This window comes from Lepisma saccharinum, chromosome 20, assembly GCF_977018435.1.
Source record: "Lepisma saccharinum chromosome 20, izLepSacc3.1, whole genome shotgun sequence".
Lineage (NCBI taxonomy): Eukaryota > Metazoa > Arthropoda > Insecta > Zygentoma > Lepismatidae > Lepisma > Lepisma saccharinum.
In genome coordinates, this window is record NC_139248.1 from 45,570,395 (window position 1) to 45,596,288 (window position 25,894).

The window sequence follows — 25,894 nt, forward strand, 5'->3', positions numbered from 1 at the left end:
GTTTGGGAATTGTGTCTTTAAAAAAGAGCCAGTGGTCTAGTCGGTAGGGTGTCTCACTGCCATGTGGGTGACACAGGCTCGGTTCCCGAGGTAGGTGATCTAAGGCTGGAATTTTTCTGACCTCGTCTTCTTATAAAGCTCTTCTGGGGCTCACGCAGCCTCAAATCAATGGGCAACCATGGGGGGTAAAGGTGGTAGGAGCATAGTGCCGATCACATCACCTCCAAAATGGTGTGAGCTCCACTACCACTAAATGTGCCTTTATGGCACGATGCTGTATACACGGGAAATTGAAAACATTATTTTTAAAAACTGAAAATATGTAGAATTTACATTATTTGCTAATATGCTCTAAGCCCAGGCCCTTCATGGGCTGTCGCACAAAGGATTATTATTATTATTATTATAATATGTATTATTTACTGTGAATGATTTGTGTCATTTTGGAACAGCATGTCCTATTCTTTCCATATAGTGATCTGCTTACCCTAAAAGACGGCCGTAATGAGCTGGAAGTGTTGCGTGGATCTGTTGTTTATGTCCTAATGAATTAACTTATATATTTTTCTTTCTGTTCAAAATAGTCTCCTCTTTATTCTCATCACCACCACTTTTGCAGCATAAAAAGTATGGAATTTTGACAAAACATTCTTGCTATAATTAGTTTATATAGTGCTTCAAGTGAAGTGGGATTCAATCCTCCAAGCTAAGAACATTTAAGCAAACCATTTCCCCATGTTGTATGTCAGAGTATAACTGCACCCCCAAAACCCCCCCATCTTCCCTTCACAGTTAGCCCCAAAGTTCAAGCAAACAACTCAAGGAAGTTGTAAGGAAGTAAGTGACATGATTCAAATACGCCGTCTGAGCAATTTTTAAGTATATTTGAAAAAAAACTGTAATTTCCTTTCAACTAGTCTGATTTGTTAAGAAAGGCAGATTTAGTGTTGTACAAAGTATGGTCACTGTCTTGTCTCAGTGATTTGAATACTGAGTAATTTTCTCCCTTAATGGTAAAATGCAGGCAGTACCTTAGGGATGGATGCTCTAAGTTTACCTTAAATGCAATAACAAATACATTTTGCATACTTTAATAAGAAGGTAAAGATTCTATATTACTAAAAAAAAGATAGTAGAGGCTGTTTAACACGTTGACTGCCACAATAGAAGAAAAAAAATTCCCTGAAAGCAATATGTCTCTTGATTTGATGAAAAATTACAATTTTTAATTAACTTATGTGCGTGAGTCATATGCAACTCACGTGGTGCTAGAATCAATTATTACACTGCATGCCACATGAGTTATATTTGGCTCGCAGCATATTTATTATTTCTTCTGAGTATTGTTATAGTTTTCTCTGAGCATTATTATTTATTTTACCTGACTCTGCCGTATACTATTGTATTGATATCGTTAGAGGAGCTAGCCAGAAATAATTCAAGGTAAAATGCACAAACGCAAAAACTGGAAAAGAGTTCATGAGTGAAAATGTTTTCTTGTTTATTTGTCAGATTTAAATGAAATTTAAAGGCAAAAATAAATATAAAAGAAGTTAATGTACATCTATTTGATCCACACTTTTTAAATTGTTTGTATTAATTGTACCAATAACAGCATCATTAAATAAGATTTTCACAAACCATCTGCAAAATTTTGTCCACGGGCCACTCTTCATGTAACATGAGTTGCCTGTGCACCGCGAGGCTCCCAAGGTGAAGAGACTTGCAAGTTAAATATGCATCACGAGACCCCGGGCATAAAACTAGTGTGTGTTAAATACAACTCATGTGGCAGTTAACGTGTTAAATTGGCATTCCTAAGCTGAAAGCCTATATGTGTAAGCCACACCAGAGTGGCCACTCTAGGAACATGACAATAATATTCAAGTATAATTCCCGGATATCAAGGCGAACTTTTAAAAAATTCAAGGGTTTACAAGCAGATGTTTTCTCTACATAAATGTATTATGAATCTCACCATTAACACATATGCACACACAAATATATTAACAATATAAAGGGTCTGTGAGATTCCAATGCATCCAAAAACTCTAAATAAATTCAAATTAAAAGGCACATATATTTAAAATATTTAATTTAAGGTACGTACGGAGTTTACATTTGCAATTCCACATATCCAGACTCGAAATGCATCGTCAAACACAAGTGATGGATGTTATGGGATATATTAATCTACAAAAATTTGTAAATTGTACAAGAACTTCAAACTCAATTTGTCTATTCAACTTTAGGATATCTTATCTTGCAATAATCTTTCGTCTGTGAGATAGGCTGTTCTGCAAAAGACAAAAAAAAAAAAAAAATGGATTGAGGGAATTCTGTTTTACTTTCCCCGCAGCTTTTGTTTCCTTCCTCGATAAAAATAAAACCTACACTGTGAAAAACTTGTCTCAGAGCATTTATAAAAATATGTATAAATTCAATGGACTTGGATTAATAAAAGTTGCAATTTTTCACGTCTACGGAGAAAAATTCTCATAAAATTCACGCAGAATTCCCTGACCCAATAATTGATGCAGAATTCCAGGAATTCCCGGTGAGTAGCCACCCTGCACACCTAAAAATCTTGCAGTGAAGCCTTTATCTTGATATAGACTGATTTTGTCTTGCTGCATAATGACACAAATTTGAATCAGGTTACAATAAAATATTGAAGGGGATAAACTACAATTCATCTGGCACAGTTATTTACTTGAATGGAAAATTTTGTTCATATGCACATAAAAACTCCAAGTTGTTCCAAAATATTACACGTTTAGGAATTCAACATCCCCACATGTATTTTTGCCTGAGTTTTCCACAAACCTCAGATTGTTTTTTAAGAGTACATTTTACAGTGACCTCGTGCGAGATTATTGATACTCGGTATTGGCCAACATAGGCATAAATCTGTTGTATCAGTAAGATTATCAACCTGATATATTTATAAACAGTATGTACTTTAGTGCAATGTTCCATCACTTTGTTATTACTTATATGAATAAAAACATAATTTAGGTCATGGCTTTGTAAAGTAAATGTCTAAATTCACAGATCCATTTCAAAGGCAAAACTCATTGCAATCACCTGGTTATATTAATTAATTAAGGAGGAATCATTCATAGAACATTCAATGAACTCTTGCAATTTTACATCAGATCAATAGAATATTCATTATCAGTAAGCCAATTAGTAAATTTTATTTATAATTTTATATTTTTCTTTCTTTGTTTTCAATATTTAACTTTTTATGTATTGGTTTAATGTTGTTTTCTAATTTTCATACGAGGGCAAATAGAAAAGTCTTTGCGCCTAATTTTTTTCTAGCTTGTTAAGTGTTATTACAAAAGCGAGATATACGAGCGATGCAGTAGGTTCTTGGAATGACGCTATTGTAACTTCCGATTTCTTCCACGGCACGGCACTGTTATCAGTTGGCAAAGATGGCCGGAGTGCTCAGGAAGTCCATGCCATATGAGCAGCAAAGTGTTATTCGTTTCTTATGGTGCAAAGGACAAACAGCCACAGATATCCACAGGAAAATGGAGCCAGTGTATGGGGACAAGCTACTGTCGCACTCTCTCCCATCTGCGAGCAGGTATTAGGAAGAAGGGTCAGGGTATTCGTGAAGTGAGCAATGTGGTCTTCCTCCATGACAACGCGAAACCACACGTGGCGAAAAAAACAATAGCCAAACTTCAGTCATGGGGTGGGAGATTATGGAACATCCTCCGTACAGCCCAGACCTAGTCCCAGTGATTACCATTTTTTTGGTCCATTGAAGAAGTTCCTGGCAGGACAGAGATTCATGAACGACACCGAAGTGCAGAACGTTGTTTGTCTTTGGTTCCGTGATCAGCCGGCCACCTTCTATTCACGGGGCATTGCGAAACCTGTGGTACGGTGGGTCAAGTGCCTCAACAGGTGTGGTGATTATGTGGAAAAACAGCAAAACGTATGTAGAAGATAGTGTATATCTTGTTTTTCTTTTATGGTTTGTAATCTGCCAATAAATAGTTAGGTGCAAATACTATTTGATTTGCCCTCATATATTAAATTTCGCTGTAAACATGGTTAAGTGGTAGAAAAGGCTACAAAGCCTTAACTTCGCCATGATAAACAATACGCAATAAATAAATAAATGAATAATACATTTTGTATAGTAGTTTATCAGTATCAGCCAATAACAAAACTAATACACCAAGAACATTACATCTTTATGCACATAATTAAAGATTAAGGTTTCACACTGTATACAGTGCCAAAAATTAATTTCAAACATCATATTCCCTGTCTTTACCATCAATACTTTCACTACTTTGGAAGGTGGCTCAAATTTATCCCAGCAAGAAGTGATAGAACCTATGTGTTTAGCTTCCATGGTGGAATGGGGAGTTTACAAAAACCGTGAAATTTTCAAGACTTTCAGAAGCACGGAATCTCCAAGAGGTTTGTGTATCATACTATCCAGCTTTTATCATTGACACTGAAATGGTGAATGATAAGCCCAGGTATTACAGCACACACCATGGTGACCATATGTCCCATTTCAGAGGCATGTCCCATTGATATTATTAAAAACCATGATGTGTTCCATTTTATAAAAGTCTAGGAGTTTAGTTAGCTTGAAAACCAAATCTAAAATTGAGAGACATTTCATGCCAAAAGTATGTTGATGTGGCAAAATAGCTGGACTATGTTTCAAGCACTTCATAACAATCAAAATGTTCTTTTGCTGTCGAGAACATTCGAGCAGATGCAGTTTACTCTTTAAGTAAGTTCACGTTGCTGGTTATATTGTTTTGTGTCTGCTGCAGTGTACACCTAGTTGGTCTGGTATGCAAAACATTATTTCCACAATTCCTAATGAATTAGTAAATGCTAATATATTTCATAGTTCAGAAGACAAAATAAAACGGTTCGATCAGTGGCAATGCACAAGAGAAATAGTAACAAAACTCCAAAAAGACTGGAAAGAAAATAGTGTTTGCCAGATAAATGGGTACAGGTTTTGGTATGTTGGAAGTGGACCACATAAAGTGTGGCATCCTTCTGAAACTGGTGGAAATAACGTTAGGATTGCCTGTTACAAACCCCCACCCATTGAGCATGTTTTTCCAATCACGAACAATGTGTTAATAGATGAAAAATCTTGCTTATGTGTCTCAACAATGAAGTCTATCTTGATGGCACAAGTGAACTTTACCGAGAGTTGCGAGGAGCTTTATGAGCACTTCATGAAGAAAAAAACTGTTCTCAAGAAGTTTCATTCTCCTGATAAATATTTCTGGCATTCATCAATTTCAACATAGCACTAACATGCCATTTCTTATTCCAGCTATCTCTCTCCAGGATCTTCATAACTACCTCCATATCTTTATGCAACAAAAATAATTATGCTTATTAATATGCGTGTCACATAAATTTTATAGAAATACAACTTAATTTTTTAAGAAAAAATAATATTCACTAAAGTTAAGAAACACTATGAAAGTCATACCGAGATTATAATATTTAATACCTTTTGATAACGGAAGATCGTATTGCCGTTAATGTTTATGATGTATCATTTATGTGACCTATGAGGTAAACTGACCTCATTCCCCATTTTGGGGCCAAAATATTATGGTCATCCTGACCATAAGGACTGAGCAACTGGTGAAATCAGTGGCTGCCTGTATATGCAAAACAGTACAGATGCGATTAGTGATGGTCCCTGAACTGAACATTTCCAAAATCTCCATATCTTGTATGTTATGAAATGACCTAGGACTGAAAGTTTACAAACGATGTACAGGTCACTTTTTCACAGCTGAGTTAAAGTGTCAGAGGGCAATAAAATCAAAGTGCCTATTACAGTGTTACGTAGAAAATGGACACAGAAGAATTCTGTTCACAAATGAAAAAAATAAATATTCACTGTTGAGGAGACTTTCAACTTGCAAAATGACAGGGTGTATGCCACAAGTTCACGAGAAACTAGTGTGAAGGCTCCAAGGGTAGAGTGGGATCACCATCATACTTCAATCATTGTGTGGTGGGGAGGGAGGGGAGTGAGTAATGATTGCCTCACTCAAGTTCTGCAAGAAAGGAGTGAAAACATCAGCCCCAGTGTACCATGAGACAGTCCTGGAAACAATGTTCAAGGATCTCTGCAACACTCTCTTTTATGGTGAGCAGTAACATTTCAGCAGGATTCTGCACCAGCTCATAAGGTGTGAACAACCCAGCACTAGTTTGAGACAAATGAGCCAAATTTCATTTTTCCACTAAGATTAGCCATCTGGCAGTCTCTGGACAACAGATGGTTAAGTGCAAGAAAAGGCTGGTGCCTTAACTTCACCACCCAAAACAATAAATAAATTGTGGTGTGTGGTTCAAGAAAAAGACACACTCCAGTATATGCTTTTTTGTGAAGGCAGTGGTAGATTTCATTCTTAATGCAGTGCATAATGCACTTGATGATTGACAACACAGGCCAAGGGTGGTTATTTTGAACAATGATTAGAGCTTTGAGTTACAATGTATCAACGTAACACATATGCATGGATTATTACAATATCTTAAAATATCTTCTGTTATTTGATTCAAAATAATTATGGTAAGACTGGGTGTGTGTGTGTACATATAGAAGTTAAAAACTATTAATCTGATGCAAAACAAACATATATCTAAAGTCTATACTTGGAATTTGAAAGTTCTACAGGTTTTCCAGGTGTATGGCAACTCTGGAATTGAAACAAGCTAATCAAATCGATTTCTGTAGGCTTGCAATTATGAATGATTTTTTAAAACTTTAAAAGCATTTTCTTGAATAAAATAATGTATAAGGTATGCCCAAATGAAAAGGAGGCTTTTGCTGTAGTGGCATTGTGTTTAATCAAAGAAGGTAAATATATTTGCTGAGAGATTGTGCGGTGTCCGTCCCAGTTTGCAGGTGTAGCGAACTTCTTCGCCTGCCATTACCTCAGTTTGCGAGAGTTGTTTTGCGTGGATGGGTGCATTATGGATTCGTCCAGTTCAGCGCAGAGAGCTGTAATCCAATTTGGAATGAAGGATCTCTACTCATCAACTGGCTGGAACAGGGTGAAACAGTGAACTCTGAACGGTACTGCAACACGTTGTTGAGGCTTAAACATGCCATCGAAAACAAGCACAGAAGTAAGCTCTCGAAGGGGATAGTGCTGCTCCAGGTCAATGTTAGGCCACATGTGGCCAAGAGGACCCTCAACCTGCTGAGAACATTTCAATGGGAAGTCCTCGCATATCCTCCGTACAGCCCCGATATTTTCCCATGTGACTCCCATATCTTTGGCCTCTTAAAACAATCATTAAAAGGTCAACGATTCACCTGTGACAAGGATGTGCAGAACACCGTGGAAAACTGGATCGGTAAGCAACCCAGGAGTTTCTACACTGAAGCCATCCACTCCATTCCTACGCACTGGGATCAGTGCATCATTTTTAATGGCAATTATGTGTAGGTATCATGTTACACATTAACTGTACTTCACATATTATGTATTGCAAATATTCTGTAATATGATATTCTTTAGATATAACCGTAGTCTCCTTTTCATTTGGGCATACCATATATTAACCAAGTATACTCTCTCTCTTCTCCGAGCATTTTACGAATAACACATCACAAATATCTGTTATCTGTACCAATGTACCTTGTAGCAGAGTGATTAGCAGAGTGTGCTATGACACCAGGGATTCAAGGTTTGAATCCTGGCCTGATCATGGCTATTCTTTGCAAGTGTCCCTGCATTGAGTTCATCATATCATATTTCATCCTCATCTTTGAGTGGGCCTCCCTGAGGTGGTAGTGGTAACGTCATTGCCTTGTAATCAAGGTGTTCCAGGTTTGATACCCATGGAAGAACATAATGGTTCGTATCCCACTTTAAGCTGTAGGACCAGCCCCGAGTAATCTATTATCATCTTTGTGATTAGCTAAAAATGTCAGAAAAGCAAAGTAAAATAAACACAATCAATAAATCAATACCAATGTGAAAAAAAATTAAAATGTTCATTACTTTAGAAGAAAATTAACTAAATTATGATATCAATGTAATGTACAAATATGTTACAGTACTTTAGTATTATACGGACTACCTGATTTCAGACCGTCTGTTTTATGGGAAATCAAAAGAAACAACCTGGTTAGGTTAGGTTTTGCGTGCTTCGGTAAATGACTCATGTTTGCAAGGGGAATATAATTTAATATAGACAAATGAGGTAGTCCGTATAATACTAAAGTACATATGTTACTAAAAAGAAGGACTGTGTTATTCACTTCAAATAATTTGTACATGTATTGCATGTAAGTAATAGTAACAAAACCAAGTCTGGCCTGCCTTTTCATGTTTTATCTGAAAAATATTCAAAATTGGTGAGTCCTGAGACCTCTGGTTTGGATTCATGATATTCTCTATACATGCTGTTTGCATTTGAGCTGTAAATAATGTAAATTCTTGTGTGTTGCTTTCATGCTACTTTTCTGCTTTAGGTTAATCACCACTATTGATTGATTGAGTTGGTGTTTAAGTCCACTTCATGCACAGAAAGTCTAATTGGGACTGGACCTACACTATGTGCCTCCACCAGTTATCAAACCTGGGACCATTTGATTTGATTACAAGGAGACGACGCTACCACTATGCCATCAGGGAGGCTTAATTACCACTATGATTAATCTAATGTAGGAAGCTATCTTTTTTTCAAGTTTCAAAATCTTTTATCCCATTTTCTTGGAGACTCACACTTAACATTTACATTGTGTTCCTCAACAATGTTGAAATTGATATGTTTGCAGTTAAATATTTGTTTAATTTTACTCAACTACAAGTTTCAATCGTAGGTAATTGTGGAGTAAGTTACATGTTTTATCCCTTCATCCTTGTACTTAAATAAAATTAATATTAATAATAATAGAACCAATCTTGGCTTCTGAGTGAATAATATAACTGTACAAACTTTCACCAATTTTGGGGCAGTGGTCCTCAATTTTCTTGCAAGAAAAAATATGATTAGTCTTGAAATGGAACTTCTTAGAAACATGTCGTATAATTTTTAATTCTCTGATTTTTTTACATTATTAATTTTCATATATATTATAAAGTTACAACTTTTCCTATCTTGTGTCGATAAATATTTATATGCTTGCGTTAATGCCTATTTAAGCAAACACTTTACAATGCACAAACAAATCAATTGGTGTGTACCACTTTGATATAGAATTTATATTGTTTTCTTCTTTATATTTTCTTCTACTTTAAACACATTAAATAGTAAATATATATATTGAACTTAACACCACTATAGGTTAACAGGAACAATAATGTAATAATTATCAGACAATATTGTTACACCAGATTTGTTTTAAAAAATGCTGAAGAGCCCGCACATACACTGTTTATATGGATGTTCCATTTGCAAGCGTCTTTCAGATGATGCATTAGGGTTACATGTTGAAATTACATCATCTTGTAATTACTTCTTCTTCAGTTTTTCCTGCAGAGACACTGGCATCTGAGGAGGTGGTGGTCTAGGTATTCTAAGGGCTACCTTGATACCATCATAAATGAACCATTGCAGAGCAGTTAAAGTGCCAATCATAATTATTCTAGCAACTAAACCTTTCCACATGCCCATAAATCCAAGTTTCTGAGCAACTTCAAGAGCAGTTGAACCCTTCTCTTTGTTTAGCTTTGACACAACAGTATCTGCTGGATGTGACACAATAGCACAAAAAACACCAGCAATATAACCTGCTGTGAAAGTTACAATGAGTTGTTCACCCTTTGAGCACTCACTCCTAGGCTTAGGAACAACATAATGGTACAATGCTTCAAGTGTTCTTTCAAAACATGCAAATTTCATCATTGTGTATGGTATTTGGCGTAACCACAAAGGTACTATGCCTTTGTAAAATCCATTAAGTCCCTCATCGCCATAAATCTTTGGAGCTGCTTCACGTAGAGTACTTGCAAAACCAGGCTGTGTTTGAATTCGAACTTTTATAGCTTCCATTGGACATAAGGCAATATCTGCAAAAAATTCTGCTGATGCTGAAGCACACAGGTAAAGAGTTGTTCGCCATAGAAATGTCTTTTCCTCTCCAATTATGTTTGAATACCATACTTTAAATGCTTCATACAATCCAAATTTGAACATTCCTTGCATAGAGTATCCAATAAAAGTTGGTGCCCATCCTTTTACAAGACCTCTTCTACCATCTTCCGCTAAAGTAATTTTAAATCCTTGCGCAATCGACTTGTACTTCTCAGGATCTACTTGCATTCTACATTTAATCAAGTCCAGTGTTACAATACCTGTATGTGTGAAGCCGCACGATATGATGCCTCCGAACGCACACAGTAAAAAATACTTAGTGGACCCAAATTCGCAACTATACTGTGCTGCATCAGCTGCGGAAATGGTTCTTCCTCGAACAACTTCTTTACTGTTATTACTTAATGGTTGGCACTGCACATTTTGGAATGGGTTAGTAAAAGGGTTTCGTTTTGACAGTTCAAAAAGGTTTTCAATCATCTTGAATGCAATAATAAGTCGTTCCGGTAAACAAAACAACCTGTCAACTTACTTTCCACTGCTTTTCACACCACACTTATATAAGCGGGGTACAATTTCACTGCTGTGCGCATGACATCCCTGGTAGTAAAATGCTTATCAACGAATAGTAAAACAACAATGTTACAAAATGGACATAAAAAATGAATAAACTTTGTTACGTCAAAACACACACCAAATGTACACGTAAAATATTAGTATTACGTTAGCTGATAATTTGTTAATCAGCTCAATGTGTATGACACAATAAGCAACTGATACAAAAAATTAAAGTTTATGTACGAAAATGCCTTGTGAACAGTTCTGACATATTATTATTTGCATTGTGCAAGACTACCTTTATTACAGCTTTCCGTATCCAATGTTACAGTGCCTTGGGGCGCTGTACCAATGTGGTGATTTGGATAAGTTATTCAATGTTACATCAGTAATGAGCAATTTTACTTGTGATCTGGTTGGTTAATATATGATGTGCAGCCAACTTGTTTTTGGCCGAGTCTGCTGCCACACACGTGTCAGCAGTAAGAATAAGCGTCAAATTTGCTCCTGCCACGTAATTCGTCTGCTAAGAGGATGTTACAAATCTTAAGAACAAATTAAGACGAGAGAAATGCAAGTTTATGATTAGTGGGAATGAATGTTCAGGTAATTTAGAACCTTTTTCTTTAGAAAGCATTTAGCAATATTATTTTAATGCTAACAGAACCTAACCTAACTACGAGAGCATTTAGGTTTATTATTAGAAGAATGCTGAGGGACATAATCTTAAAACATTTTTGTGAAAGTAATCACTACAACTTCACAGTATGTGTTACAGACGTAATTGCATACATAGCATGATGAAATCACGATAAAACAAAGACCGAGTCTACTGCACGCGCATCTTTTTTGAGGTTCCAACAGAGAAAGAAAGTGGCAGCAGACACTACCCTTGTTTTGTTTTGAGATATTTAATGAAAATATAAACTGTTATTGTTAGGTACAAAAAAGTATGCTCCTTCTGTGTAGAGTAACGAATTACTGTAGATGCTTTTCAATCTATTTTGCTTTTGAGTTATTTTACACCCCTTCTCTACCTCCAGTGGCGGCGATTTATTTGGAGGTGCGGGTCGGGTGTGCCCCCCAGTTTTTGCCACTTTTGCCTCTTGTACTATGCTATACGTTATGTACAAAAGGAAGTAAACTGTCCTTCACCCCTTCAGTTTTAGCACCTTGCAACACAGTTTTGGAACCCAATCGCCGTCACTGTCCACCTCTGTGCTTAAACGATGTCCCTTTCTAGACAACACTAGAGCAACCCCTTGAACCTTGCGTTCTGACTTCACTGGGAATGCTTTTAATGTTAGGCTAAATGCCTAAGTTATTAGGTGAGGTTAGTTAGGTTTAGTTCTCTAAGAATAAATAATAAATTTTCAGTGCATTTATGCTAATACAGGGTGTTCCATTTACAACGCAACCCGGAATTGGGGATACTACAACTTTTGAACCGGAAGTGGTACACATATAATCCTTATACCAAATTGAAGCCTTGTTCATGCATATATTTTTAAACCGGGGAACAATGATTGGATTTCATTAGTGACCACGCAGTGTTGCCAGATGTAACGGGAAGCGTAAATATTTTTTTTACATGAAAAATGTCACATAACATACATGTACGGACATGCCGTCCGTAATTTTCAGTTTGGTTAGGTGGATTAGCTCGGCATTTATGGCAGTGAAAAAAAGAAATGTTCATTTCTACCGATAGCCAATCGGATGGGACGTCTTTAAGAGGGAACTAGAAAAATCGTTGTTTTTAGAAATTTAGACTCTGCATTGGCAACACTGCTGGTGTTTCAGTGCCACAAGGTGTGTTTCGAAACTGTGGCTCTGTCCGAAAGGTACATACAAAGTACAGACTTGAAGTATGGTCTTGGGAGAAGTGACGTCACCTAGTACAGTTCGAAAGCGCCAAGAACAGAAGTACGCAAGTGCACAACTCTCAGTGCAGATGGTTGGTGACTAGGTCAAGTGGTTTCCGCACTCGTTGTTCATTTGTTTAAAATCACGGAGGTAGAAAGGCAGCGACAGAGGTAGATATACGTTATGGGACAGCAAGTTGTTGGTTATAGTTCTTCTAAAGTGTGGAAATGTATGTGTACGAACATTTGAAAATGCTATGTGATTTCTATGGTGAAAAATAAGTGTTTAAAACGCGAGGAAAACAACGAGTACTCAGTTTTATCTACTAATCGTATTTGGCGCTGCAGTCGAAGTGCAATTAGAAAGACGTGTACTTCCAGTCCACGACTTCAAGACCGCACTCCAAGACCATACTCGGAGGATGCTCGCTTCAAGTACGGTCTTGCACCTTTCATACACGGCCTGGATACATCATGCAATTACTGGAAACAATAAAATTAAATTTGGAAATTTTAATGAAAATAGTGTTAACTCCCAGATAGCACATAAGCTTGTGGCAAGCTTACGGTAGCTTACTTATAGCTTGTCGAAGCAAGCTTCACATTGCAAGCTGGACGTAAGCTTGATGCATGTGAAACCTTGCGTGATTGGATGCATTTTTTTTAAAAATAAAACAATAGACACACCCACATTTAATATAACAATAGAGATACTTATTAAACATAAACAATAGTGACCAGGGGCGGCCGGTCATAAGGACGATACGGACGCCGCACTGCCGTGTGCAATCACAAGTGAACAAACATTACATTAACATTTATATATTAGCTTTTACATTGTCTGAATTGTAAATATTCCATGCGCTTATAGATCGTTGGTTAGTCGGTTCTGTATTCATTCTTCCGCGACAATTGCAAAGTTTGCACGCCACCGTGCGGGGGAAAACGGAACTTCGACAGAAATCTTGCGGGGCGCCGTCCTCCCACTTTACGAGACGTACAAAAAACAAGAGGCGAGGGAACTGGGGGAATAACACACGCGGGATCTCTGTCGTCCGAAACCCACCGCCTAGGCGAAACTGGCCCTCTCTCCTTAAAACGGTAAACAATGAAGAGTTGCCAGAAGCAATGAAGTTAACATAAGAAAGAAAATTACCAACCGTTGAAAAAAATCATGCTGCATTCCATAATCTTATTCATTTATGACATAAGAGTAGAGCAATAAATAAAACAATTTCCAACGAGGAAAGAAAATGTCGATAACTGAAAAAGTACAGACTCTTGCTTCATTTTTTAATTTACCGTCGCTTTCTGCTACTTTTCGGTAATCACGACGATGAGGATGAGTGATGATATAATGAAATTGATGGAGGGGCACTCACAAAGAACACACATACCCATGCCGGGATTCGAACCCAGGAGCCCTGGCTTTGTAATGCGGTATTCTAGCCACGGAAGTCGGCTATAGATTCTTGTTACACACAAAATTATCGTATACATGCGTTGTATTTTTTCTGAGTTTAGTGAAAAGTACATTTGGATTACAATGATGTGGAGTACATCATGTAGATTTAAATACATGTTTTGATTAGCACGTTTGAAGAAAATTATGATAATGTGATAAAGTTCTCCAATTTCTTTTCAAGGCGGATGTTAAATAAATTAGAAACTCTTCATCTAAACTCACCAAGACCCGCTAGAGGAACCTGTAAACTACAAATTTCTTAAAATTTGGCAAAATTGTCTGGCAACTCCGAAGCAATAAAACGACCGGATGGGAAGACGATAGTATTGACAGTTGTTGTTTCTTCGTTTTCCATGGAAAAGTGAAGCTTTTTCGGTAGTTGTGTGCTGTAGTTGTGCATTTGTCGCGACGAACAGTGTGGAGAAATTGTTAGTGCGAGGTTTTTCTACCAGAAGTCTGGATGAAAAAATGAACATAAAAATCTAGTCCGAATTTGAATCTAGAACAAGTGTGAAAGAAGGGAGGTCGTGAGTTCACTCGCAAATTTCGCGTTGAAGGACAGAAGGATGAATTTAAGTTACAAGCATGTTTGAAGATTTCTGGTAAGTTTAAAGTTTTTACTTTAGAGCTTCTGGTAACGCAGATATCACCTTTCCAGTGAGATATTTATTTTGGTGCCCTATTTCACATATCAATTAGTCATGTAGGACAGGAGACATTTTCTGTGTAACTTTTTACTAGAAATTTTCACGATCAATGCACGTAAATATTCGTCATTGTGCTTATCAAGTTGTGTAAAAATTAATATCCCTTCTTCTGAATTTTCCCCTCTGTTAAACGACTAAATCTGTTAGAATTGTATTCCTTCTTCCATCTTCTTCGCATTACTGTTAAATAGTTATTAATTTAAAACGTGTAAAACATGATATTCGGTAAACACGAACGTATCAATTTCTTATCACGTTGGCTGTTAAACGAAATTCATCATTTAAACTCACATTACTAGTAGAGCAAATTTGTGCCGGGCCCCGTGGCGGAGTGCTTAGCACATCGCGCTACGACGCCAGGGGTCCCGTGTTCGAATCCCGGCCGGGGCATGGATTTTGTAAGTGTGTGGCCGCGGTGGCTCAGTCGGTAACGCGTCTGACTACCATGCTAAAGGTCCCGGGTTCGATCCCCGGCCGGTTCAAATCCGGGAACTTTTCTAAAGATGGAAGCGGCCCCGGCGCCCACCCAGTGTCGAATAACATGGGTACCTGGGGGGAAACCCTGGGGGGTAAAGGCAGTCAGGGGCGTGATGCTGATCACATCACCCCCACTCACGACCGGATCAAGAAAGTGTGGGGCGTTACACCCACACCCCCTATACGCCTTCAGGGCGTGGTGCTGTACACAGGGGAGCACTTTACTTTTTTTACCATTCATCAATTTCATCATATTACTCATCCCCATCTTCGAAAATTAGCCAAATGTTGCACAAAAGGCGAATTAAAATAGAGCAAATTTGTGAGCTATCGCCCTCCACTTTGGATCACCACGAGCCGCCACTGATAGTGACAAAATGAAATAAAACCAAAATACAGTGGAATCAATTCCAATGTGAATAAAACAGCATACACTAGATGGCAGTGCGACTCAAAAGTAAAACAAACATAAGTTACGTAACACAAATAAGTATAACTGATTGTAATTAGTGAAAAAATGTGTTCTATTATCCTTCGAAAGATGTATGAATATTGAACTTACAAGGAAGATCAGAAAATGAAACGTGATGAATAAAAGTGAAAGTCCCATGATAAATATTTTTATCCCAGACTATATAATCAGGAGCTAAGTACTGCAAAGGCTCTCAACGGGTTAACGCGCAAAGAAAGAAAAAAATACAAAGATAAATTTATTACCATCGTATACAGTGCAAAAGGCTTAAGCTGGCACGGCTCCCGCCAAAACCTTATCTGTCGTCTGCAGGACGTTGTTGCCACTGATTTCGGCGCAAGCGAGCAAACGTGGCGACAGGCCGGGCTGTGATCGGTAGTTTGGCGGTGCAAGGACAGATGTCTCCACCACCAGAACATTCACGTCCTTGACAACGTGACAACAAAGGACACGGGAAGGAAACGGCAACCCCTGATAGGCAGAGGACAAAGCACGTGCTGTCTCCAAAGTTTCTGTCAATGGTTGAAAACACTCACGTGACGCCCGGGAAAGTCTGCTAGCAGAAGAAAATCTATGGTTTGGTGCAAACTGTGCCAGGTTAAACCTTTTGCACTGTAATTAGGGTTTGATCAGTTCATCGAACTCTACAGCCTAACCAGTGGGTGCTAACTCGGGAGAATTTCTGTCCCCAGGCAGGAGTAGCTTACGCTGGCATGGTTGCCGCTGCGTCTGACGCTTATGTTTGCCGCGGTCGTAAGAGAAGCAAGAAAATCTACTCCCATGGTTGCTCCAACAATGATTGACGGAAGGTGTAACAAAACAGGTTTCATTTTAAATGTGTGAACTGACTATTGAGTTCACAAACGATGTGGTTTAATGTTGGATAGTAGTGTATATTAAGGGGTTCAAACTCATATTTTGTAGGTATCCTCCTTTTCTATAGATTTAGCCTCAGTTGTATCGTATTATGACAATTTGTTTGTGGATTTTATGGCGTTCGACGACGTTCCAGTACAATTTTCACCGAAACTTGCTTTTCCTAACTCATACTTTGTAGGTATGCCACGATCTTACGTGATAGAACTAAACCTATTCACTTTTTTACGACCTTTTACGAGCAAGAGTTGTTTATTTTTTTTCTGGTTTCATCCTTTTTTTTCTTACGACCTTTCACGATCTTACGTGATATAACTTAACCTATTCATTTTTTTACGACCTTTCACGAGGAGATATATATATAAAATCTTTTGCGGACTTATCTAACTACATGGGAAACAGTTAACCTATACGTATGCATGTCTTTTCTAATTCGCAAAAACAGATTTTGACCAAGTGTAAATGTTTTAGAGATACATCGACTTCCGGTCGCCATTTTGAATTTCTTCCAGTCAGGGAGGACACCGCGACGATGCTAACGCACCAAACCCGAGCTCTCTGCGACCATCTTTTCGGAAGTTACGAGCAATGAATATATATATATATATATATATATATATATATATATATATATATATATATATATATATATATATATATATACACATATATTGGCAATTGGTGTTTAGACCAACCCCCCCCCCCCTTGAACTAAGCAGCACCAAACTTGGTATACGTACTCTGCATCACCAAAATCGACAATGTACCCTATGGGGAGATTTTTCGATTTATTTTTGCCCTGTCTCTCACCGTTTTCGAGATATTCGCAATTTTTGGATTTTTAACACAACTTTTCAGAGGGGGTAAATTTTGTTCCATGACGACCTATTCCAATTTTGGTAGGGGAGGACAGAGGACGTCGAGAAGATGCGAACGCAAACAAACCCATGTTCCTACGATCATCATTTCGAAAGTTACGAGCGATCGAAAAAAAATAATTTCGGCAACTGACCCAGCTATTTACTTCAGGACCACCAAATTTCGTACGCGTACTCCGTTACCGAAATCGATTACCGAAATCGAGAGCGGACTCAGAGTGGGGAAATTTTCGAGTTATTTTCGTGCTATCACTTACCGTTTTCGAAATACCTCCACTTCCGGTCACCATTTTTATGATTTTCGGAAATTTTTCCGGAAGGATCGAGGAATTTTGATAGGCGACGACTACAGACCCATCTATGAGCAACTTTCGGATGTTGGAATTTTGATAGGCGACGACAGAGCCATCTGTGAGCAAAACTCGGATGTTGGAATTTTCTGTCAAATTTTTTCAGTACGTCGACATTTTATTTTACTTTCTAAGTGAATGGGTTAGGTAACTTCCAACGACTAAGGCCTTCTAGCAAGACGAACTTAGCTTATGCCGGCGTATTTCACTAAAATATGTCTTTAACTATTGTTATTTAGGAACCACCATCTCCTTGTGGTAAATTTGGTTATGACCAATTTGAAAAGTGAGCCAAAAATAACAATGCAGATGGCAATTAGAAGTTCTGAAATGACAATAGTTAGAGGTTTTCCCAATCTAGTTAGATAGGTTGGTTGAAATTTTCAAGGCGTATTTTAAAGTTTTTTAAAAATATAAATACGTTAGAAATTGAAGTGTCTTGACCAGAAGTGTTGTCCCCGAGAAATGCTATATAAATAACATACCTGAAAATTCTATCGTATTTGCAACCATAGTCCTTTAACTTGTTTTAAGTAGAGATAGTTGATACGTTCTACATAATACTTGGTACGAGGCCTATTATTTTTATTAATTTAAGCACAATAGAAAACCTATTTTGACGATGTTTTTGTCGATTTTATACTATTGCAACTCTATGATTTTTCACCTCGTACTTGGTACGAGTGGTACGAGGTCTATTATTTTTATTAATTTAACCACAATGGAAAACCTATTTTGATGATGTTTTTGTTGATTTTATACTATTGCAACTATGTGATTTTTCATCTCGTACTTCGTACGAATGTTATAATTTCTTACGAGTTAAAGTACACCTACACCCACCTACACCCACATACACTCACCCACACCCACACCCACCTACACCTATTTACTTCCGGTCTACTTCCGGTCCATTTCCGGTCCACTTGCGGTTTACTTCCGGTCTACTTCCGGTCCACTTGACAGAAACTTGTGAGTTTTCCAGTTTTTTTAAGTATACACCCACGCACACCCACGCCCACCCACACAAATTAACTTCTGGTCTACTTGGCTGGATTATGACGTAATGCGATGACGTGGTGTCTTCTGATTGGTTGGATTGATTGATTGATTGATTTAGTTTATTTTACTTCGCGTTTTGTGCCTCTTGGCTAATTTGCGAAGATGGGGATGAGTGATGAAATGATGAAATTGATGAATGGACATTCACAAACAACCAAGCCCGACCGGGATTCGAACCCGGGACAATTGGCGTCGCAGCGCGATGTGCTAACCACTCGGCCACAGGGTCGGGCTGATTGGTTGGATTATGACGTAATGCGATGACGTGTTGTTTTCTGATTGGCTCACAGTTTCTGATGTTTACAACGCGGTCCGCCCTTAGGTTATTATTATTAGCATTACAGGTCAGTCAGTATCGTGACAGTGTTTGAAGAGTGCGGACGTGTTGTTGCAGTGCTGTTCATATTTTTTTTTGTTAAAAGTTCAGTATTCAATTTATTTTAAAAGCTACATAGCTCACAGTAATTTCGATCAGCTTGAGTTTTGATGTGATCGGACGTTACTTGTTGTCTCTGGATATCCTGTATAAATAACATAGCTGAAAATTTTATCGTAATAGCTACAATTATTTTATTTTGAAGGTAGTTCAAGTTGTTTTTCACACAGATTGAATTTTGACTTGATTGTGTGTTTTGTATTTTTCCCCTGAGAAAATTAGTAGTCAGAGAGGGGGTACGAACAACCCCCCCCCCCAAATCTAACAATTTCATAGTGAGCTCTCTTAATGTAATTTAACTGAAAATTATGATTTTAGTTGATTTTCCAAGTGTAAAAAACTGAAAATTTGTTTTACGCAAGAGCTTAAATTCCAATTTTATTCTATAAAAATTCTTTTATAGTTGCAGAAGTTCAAAAAACACAATTCTACTACACTTGCCTGGCGCTGGGGTGCACCTGCACTCCACCATATGTCTAAAAGTGTAGCGAACTAGACGGAGCTAATAATTTCTTAATTGCAATTATTTTTCCAAAGAAACTTCTGCAACACAGAAATGTTGGCAAGAATTCTCATGTAACCTAGTTGTTTTTCCTCAGACAAATTAATAGTTTTGCATTCCAAATATTCGCCAAGTGTGCTTGCGTGTGTGTAGACGTGATGTTGACTTGTTAAGAATGTCACGTCAATAATACTAGCTTGGATATGTCATGACCTTCATTTTTCTCTATAAAAGAAGAGAGAGAGGGTCATGTAACTGGTGATTTGCTTGGCTAAGAGGAATTTCCTGAGAGTTCTTTCCATTCCAAATATTCCTGTATGTGTGTGTGTGTGTGTGTGTGTGTGTGTGTGTGTGTGTGTGTGTGTGTGTGTGTGTGTGTGTGTGTGTGTGTGTGTGTGTGTAGAGATTGATGCGCTTATGTATGTGTGTAAATATTAAGGCATTGACCTGTTAAGAATGTTACATCAATAATACTGTCTCGGGAATGTTATGCTCTTCCCTTTTCTCTATAAAAAAGAGAGATTTGTATTGATTACTTGGTTAAAAAGAATTTCCCGATTACTTGTTTTGTCACGAGAATTCTTTGCATTCCAAACATTCCTAAGTGTTTGCGTAGAGATTGATGCACTTACAACTATGTGTGGGCATTAACCTGTCAAGAATGTCACATCAATAATACTAGCTCGGAAATGTCATGCCCCCACCCTCATTCTCTATAGGAGGTTATGTGAATGTGCTGATTGGTTGACTAAGGGAATTTCCCGATTAGTAAATTGAGGTTATAAATATAAAGATTTTGCTAATGTGGAATGCAAAATATCAGTTCTTGACTCCCTCAGGGATTCGAATCCTGTTAGGTTAAACAGCATAAAAATTTCACAGCAAGAATTCTCATATGGACTGACGATTTTTTTAACAGACTTAATAATGAGTTATAACCTGTGTTGTGATGCCACTATAAACTGTAGACAAAATATGCAGTCCCTAGAATGAGATGGATGAGGCTTATGAACCTCGACCTATACAGTTGTACAATCTGGCAATGAATGGATGTTTCTTTTTATTAAGCATAGCAGTGTGTTTTCGCTTATTTTAATATCAGGCAACAATGTTAGAAAGTGTGTGCATGACCCCAAGAATATAATTTAAAATTACTAATGTGATATGAACCCTCTTTACTTGTGTGTATTTGAATATGAAAGTGAGATACTTTGAATAATTGAGGAGAACAATCACAATTAAGCTTGCAACGGTATTGGGAGGGGTCACGAGTTCAAACTTCAGAAGATTTCTGTTAATCTGCTAAGTCCCAGGGTGTACGGATATCAGTACGAAAATTTGTAAAAAAGAAGAGTCGATTTTGGCTAATGGCAACGATGAGGATGAATAATGATAATTATGATGAAATTGATGTGTGGCACTCAAACTTCAAAGTTCAATAAAATCTAAGTTATGTGCTGTTCAATTTACGGTGTCATGTCTCACTACTACACAAAAAAATCCTACAGAAGTTTATTTTTCCTAGAGGTCTGAGACTCACCAAAACCTATATAATACTAACTATCCTTATCAGAAACTGTGAGCCAATCAGGAAACAACACGTCATCGCATTACGTCTTAATCCAACCAACCAGAAGACACCACGTCATCGCATTACGTCATAATCCAGCAAAAGTAGACCAGAAGTAGACCAGAAGTAAATTTGTGTGGGTGGGCGTCGGTGTGCGTGGGTGTATACTTAAAAAACTGGAAAACTCACAAGTGTCTGTCAAGTGGACCGGAAGTAGATCGGAAGTAGACCGGAAGTAGACCGGAATTGGACCGGAAGTAAATAGGTGTGGGTGTAGGTGGTGTAATAATCTTCAATTAGGCAAAACGTTAACGAACAAAACAACATTTATTTAACTTATAACTTCATGTTATAAAAACTATACATGAAAGACATTCAACAAAGACAAAAGACAATCTCTCTCCAACTCGAGTTGTTCACAGTATCTCTTCTACAATCTTTTATCTTTTTCTTAACTTCTATCAATTCTCCCCCTCTAACAAAAAAAATCACTCATAGGTCTTGTTACCAAAGGTAAGTTGTAGTCTATCCGGCTCCTTCTTGGATCTAGAAGATCTTCGAAATTCTCTGTTTTCTATGTTCCTCGCTTCTGTAGGTATAGCTGCCTCTGGTTCCCCATGTCCTGGTGCTGCCTCTGTATACCTTGGAAACGTCCAAAAATCATCCAACTCCTCTTCTTTCTTCTCAACCTTCAATCTCTGACCTTTATAGCTGTTCTTAAGGTTTCCAACTTGATGTCTGTGCACTCTTTTTGTAAATCCATTTCTAAATTTCACTTCTAAAAGCCTTGCTCCTACTCTCTTAATCACCTGAGCTTTTATAAACTTAGGCACTAAGGATGGAAATTTTTTTACCCAAACTATCTCTCCTGATCTTGGCATCCAAGATTCTGCCTCATATTTATTATTTTCTACCTTTTCATCTATTTGGCAATTTGGTAAGTTGAATATACTTCTCGGCTGATAACTCATAATTCTTTCTGCTGGAGACATTCCTAATCGTTACCACTTCGAAAATCTTACATAGTATAAAATACTATCTATACTTTTTGTCCAGTCAATTCTACGTCCCTCATTTCTACTTTGAAAATATTTCTTTGTTAATAAGCCTTTAACAGTCTGCACCCACCTTTCCGCTAAACCATTACTTTCCGGATTCCAAGGCGGTGAATGTACCAATCTTATTCCATGTTTTTCACAAAATTTCTCAAATTGATTACTCCTGAAAGGCGGTCCATTATCTGACACAATAACAGAAGGATAACCAAATATCTGGAAATTTCTGTTTAAACATTCTATAGTTTCTTCTCCATTTGTCGATCGCACCTGCCATATTTCTGTCCATCTATAGCAACTATCAATGAAAAGCAAAAATTTCCTTCCTCCGTATTCAAAAAAATCAACATGTATTCTCTGAAAAGGAATCTCTGTTTGTTTCCATCCGACATATTTATTTCTGGATGTATTTCTTTGAAAACTATTGCATTCTACACATTGATTTCCCAACCTGTCAAGATCATCGTCTATTAAAGGTCACCAGTAGAATTCTCTAGCCATCATCTTCATTTTAGGTGTACCTACATGTTCTGCATGTAACAGCTTCAACACTGTTTCCCTGCATTCTTTAGGAATTATTATACGTCTTCCCCACATAAGGCATCCTTTGTTCATGGTTATTTCATTCTTCCTTCTATAATAATGTAAGATCACAGTATTTTGAAACTCTTTTGGAAGTGAATTAGGCCACCCAACATCAACCCATTGTACAACTTTTTGTAAAATGTCATCTTCTTTCGTCTTCTTTACTATGTTATCTAACAATAGAGGTTCAATTTCAATGGTGTCAATATAATTTAAAGATTCCTCAGCATCACCTGTGTCTTCCTCTATTGGCAATCTAGATAAAAAATCTGCTACATCTACACGTTTTGTGTAAACAATTGTGTATGAGTATTGTGATAATAACAAGGCCCATCTCTGCAAACGTGAACATGCTAAGGATGGAATCGTTGCTGCCTCGCCAAAAATATATTTTACTGGTAAAGAATCACTATAGACTATGAAATTCTTTCCATAAAGATACTTATAAAATTTCTTAATGCCCGTCACTAAAGCTAACGCTTCCCTTTCAAATTGGCTGTAATTTCTCTCTGAAGGCGCTAGTGTCGCCAAAGTGTCGCCAATTGTAATAATCTTCAATTAGGCAAAACGTTAACGAACAAAACAACATTTATTTAACTTACAACTTCATGTTCTAAAATCTACATGAAAGACATTCAACAAAGACAAAAGACAATCTCTCTCCAACTCGAGTTGTTCACAGTATCTCTTCTACAATCTTTTATCTTTTTCTTAACTTCTATCAGGTGGGTGTAGGTGTACTTTAACTCGTAAGAAATTATGACATTCGTACGAAGTACGAGATGAAAAACACAGACTTACAATAGTATAAAATCAACAAAAACATCATCAAAATAGGTTTTCCATTGTGGTTAAATTAATAAAAATAATAGACCTCGTACCACTCGTACCAAGTACGAGGTGAAAAATCACAGAGTTGCAATAGTATAAAATCGACAAAAACATCGTCAAAATAGGTTTTCTATTGTGCTTAAATTAATAAAAATAATAGGCCTCGTACCAAGTATTATGTAGAACGTATCAACTACCTCTACCGTTTTAAAGCTATATTCGACAAATTATTTCAAGTTTAAATAGTCTTTTTAGAGAGTGTTTCCTAGTTTTTCGACCACATTGAATTTTTACTTGATCGGATTTTACTCGTTGTACCCGAGAAATTCTATATAAATAACATACCTGAAAATTCTATCGCATTTGCGACCATAGTCCTTTAACTTGTTTTAAAGCTATATTCGACAAATTATTTCAAGTGTAAAGAGTCATTTTAGAGAGTGTTTCCTAGTTTTTTCAACCACATTGAATTTTTTACATGATCGGATTTTACTTGTTGTACTCTAGAAATTCTATATAAACAACATACCTGAAAATTCTATCGCATTTGCGACCATAGTCCTTTAACTTGTTTTAAAGCTATATTCGTCAAATTATTACAAGTTTTAAGAGTTTTTTAGAAGGTTTTTCAGTTGTTTCCTAGTTTTTTCGACCACATTGAATTTTTTACATGATCGGGTGTTCCGTGTTGTCCCCAAAAAATTCTCTATAAATAACATATCTGAAAATTCTACTGTTGTTTACTTGACTTTTTATTCTCTTTGATTTGTGTGAAAGCGTATTTAAAAAATGGCATCCACCAGTTTCACTCGTAAAAATGATAAAATCAAATGCGTTATTTGTGGGAAGCTAATTTCAAAAAAATATTTATCAGTATATAGGGCAAGGTATAGCGAAACAGGTTCAAGAATAAATCGTTTGTTACCTTCTAAGCCCTGTCGACAATGCGGAAAGATAATTAGCATTCCTAATCTAAATAAACATCTGAAAATTTGCAAACTATCGACCGGATCTCTACCGAAAAGGAAAATTGGTAATCCAGAAACTGAAGCTTCTACTTCAAAACAAAATAAGTTATCCAATGAACATAAACCAATTAGGTTTACATTTAACGGTCGGCTCGAGGATTTCCCTTTTACGTCGGAACCAGGCCGTGACATTCCTAATTTCTTGAGTGAAATAAAAGCATCTAAAATATTCTGAAAAATGAACTGGAAAACAATTCCTTTAAAGTATATGTTGATCTATTTTCTGAATACTAGAAACACGATGGCACAACGAATATTTTTTATCACAGAACGAAAACCCAGGCTCTTCATTTGGCAGATATCGATAATTTGGACGACTTCTATTCTAATTTTTCAAACGAACTGGTTAAGCAAACACGATGATTTCGATCAGCATGGTCCTTATGTGGGAGTCCTCACAAATTAATTGTTTATGTAAACCAATTCGCACCTCTTTCGGCTTCCAGCTACGAGCCTCTTCCATTCAACATTAGAGGGCTCTGCTGAACATTCGAAACATCGATAACAAATGCTTTCTTTGGTGCGTTTTGACGGCACTGTACCCAGTTGATCAATCCAGAGCAGCAGTTTTGTCATTACACACAATATGTTGATGAGATTGAATATGCTATGGCGGGTATCGAGTATCCAGTTGCTCTTAAAGATATATCAAAATTAGAGTCGCGTGCACGAGATGCAGAAGGAAAACGGTTAGCTATCAATGTATATTCATATACATCAGATAAGCATGTCGTACATCCCGTCAGAATAAGCAATATTGATGACGACAATGCTCGCGTAATAAATCTCCTTCTTATTTCCAACGAGAATGTTCATCACCACACGCTGATACGTTCACTCTCACGATTGATCAGAAGTCAAACAACTAAGTATAAAAGTCATATCGAGGTTTGTCCAAGGTGCTTAACCGTTTTGGACGATCAAAATAAACTCAACTACCGAAAATACACTGGACGCCAAATTGCGTCAGAGAAACTTGTCGCACATAAAATATATTGTGGAGTCAACAGACCAGCTAGAATGTTTATGCCAAAATCGAAAGAGGTCGAAGAATTCAAAATGCACAGGGCCTTGGTGGAACACCCGGCCATAATCAT

At 37.2% G+C, this 25,894-nt stretch overlaps 1 pseudogene; it reads right to left on the reverse strand.

The window, feature by feature from the left end:
• Nucleotides 1-9,241: 9,241 nt before the first annotated feature.
• On the reverse strand, nucleotides 9,242-10,933 carry LOC146003261 (solute carrier family 25 member 3 pseudogene; annotated as a pseudogene).
• Nucleotides 10,934-25,894: the final 14,961 nt, after the last annotated feature.